The sequence below is a fragment of the Schistocerca serialis genome, chromosome 6 (genome assembly GCF_023864345.2).
Source record: "Schistocerca serialis cubense isolate TAMUIC-IGC-003099 chromosome 6, iqSchSeri2.2, whole genome shotgun sequence".
NCBI lineage: Eukaryota > Metazoa > Arthropoda > Insecta > Orthoptera > Acrididae > Schistocerca > Schistocerca serialis.
Window position 1 is genome coordinate 677,675,667 of NC_064643.1, and position 1,864 is coordinate 677,677,530.

Sequence of the window (1,864 nt, forward strand, 5' to 3'; positions counted from 1 at the left end):
TAGAGCGCTACGTGGCGTTACCAATAAGAAAACATAAGCAGCCTACTTACAACACGTATGTCTACTTTTTGCGTGTAGTGAATAATAATTTGACAATTACGACATGTAATGCGTAATATTACACATGTGCTTGGAAATGAAACGTGGCGGAAATTAGTCTGACGCACGATTTAAAAAAAGATCGTCTGCACTACAAGCCAATACGAACCAAGGTTTTGGTTTTTTTATAGGTGATACTGATTTTGCTATTTTCTATGACGATACAAAACTGAACTTTGTTTAGTGAATAACGTCGTTGTTTATTCTGACCATCTAATCACATTCAGATAATTTTTGAACCTGTCTAAGTAAATGCTGTTTGTCTCTATACAGAGAACTGATTTTTCGCCCCCAAAAGCCCAACAAAGCATTCTTCAGTAATGATCCTCTATTGTTATCAGATATTGACGTCGAAATTAATAAGACGATACAGAAATTTTATGTCTTGATTGGATATTATCATAGATATCGAGACATGGATACCATGATTTCCGGCGAAGAAAGAACAGAAAGCATTTTCAACGTAGCGATACGTAAGGTACGTGCAATGGAGAAGTATTAAGAAATGCATGTGATGAAAGAAGTCTATAGAAGAGTGGATCATCTGCTGTAGAAAGCTAACTAGGTCTGGAAAGAGCAGCAGAGGCGAAAAATAAGAGGAGCTGATATAAAGTACGCAAAACATATTCTATAAGATGCTGGTTGTAACAGTTACGTAGAGGCGAAAAGATTATCACACTTTATTAGAGGTTGGAGTACGGATCCAACGAATGGTGTGACTTGACGTACGAAACGATCTGTTTCCCTATATTATTAGCACTCCGTCTTCAGGCCATAAGTGGCCCACGGGGACCATCCGACCGCAGTGTCATCCTCTGTTGAGGATGCGGATAGGAGGGGCGTGTGGTCAGCACCTAGCTCTCCCGCTCGTTATGATGGCTTTCTTTGACCGGAGCCGCCACTATCCGGTCGAGTAGCTCCTCAATTGGCATCACAAGGTTGAAAGCACCCCGAAAAATGGCAACAGCGCAGGGCGGCCTCAATGGTCACCCATCCAAGTGCCTTCCACGCCCGACAGCGCTTAACTTCGGTGATCTGACGAGAACCGGTGTATCCACTGCGGCAAGGCCGTTGCCTCCTATATTATTAGATTCCACGATATCCTTCTGGGCACTATATTACCGTTAGGAGAATTCCGCAGCGAATTTAAGTACTTACAGGTGGGCAGCCTCCACACTTTAACAAAAACTAAAGAACGATTCAAATGACAGTCATGCAAAATTCTACGCCACTGACAGTGGGTTGTCAAATCTGTACGTAAGCAGAATTTAATATAAAGAAATTGAGCTGTGATAGTGATTTTGCTCTTCTAATTTACATTATAAGCACATTGACATTGACACGAGGGAATAACTGGAAAAATGCTACATATAACAGATTTTATGGTTTTAAGATTTAAGAAGGCTTTAGGCCTATTGCAAAGTTCTGTGGCACACATGAGGTGCTAGTTTCAAAATTATGTGCAAGAGTCCTTGTTGTTGTGGTTTTCAGTCCAAAGACTGGTTTAATGCAGCTCTCCAAACTATTCTATCCTGTACAAGCCTCAGAATATGTCCCATCAATCGATCCCTTCTTCCAGTGGAGTTGTGCCACAGATTTCTTTTCTTCCCAATCCTGTTCAGTACTTCCTCATCAGTTACGTGATCTACATATCTAATCTTCAGCATTGTTCTGTAGCACTACATTTCGAAATTTTCTATACTCATCTTCTTTGAACTATTTATCATCCACGTTAAACTTCCATACATGACGTCATTCAGACAGA

The 1,864-nt window shown here is 40.8% G+C and overlaps 1 pseudogene; it reads right to left on the reverse strand.

Annotated features, from left to right (window-relative positions):
- Positions 1–1,057: 1,057 nt before the first annotated feature.
- On the reverse strand, positions 1,058–1,175 carry LOC126485386 (5S ribosomal RNA; annotated as a pseudogene).
- Between the last annotated feature and the right edge of the window lie 689 nt (positions 1,176–1,864).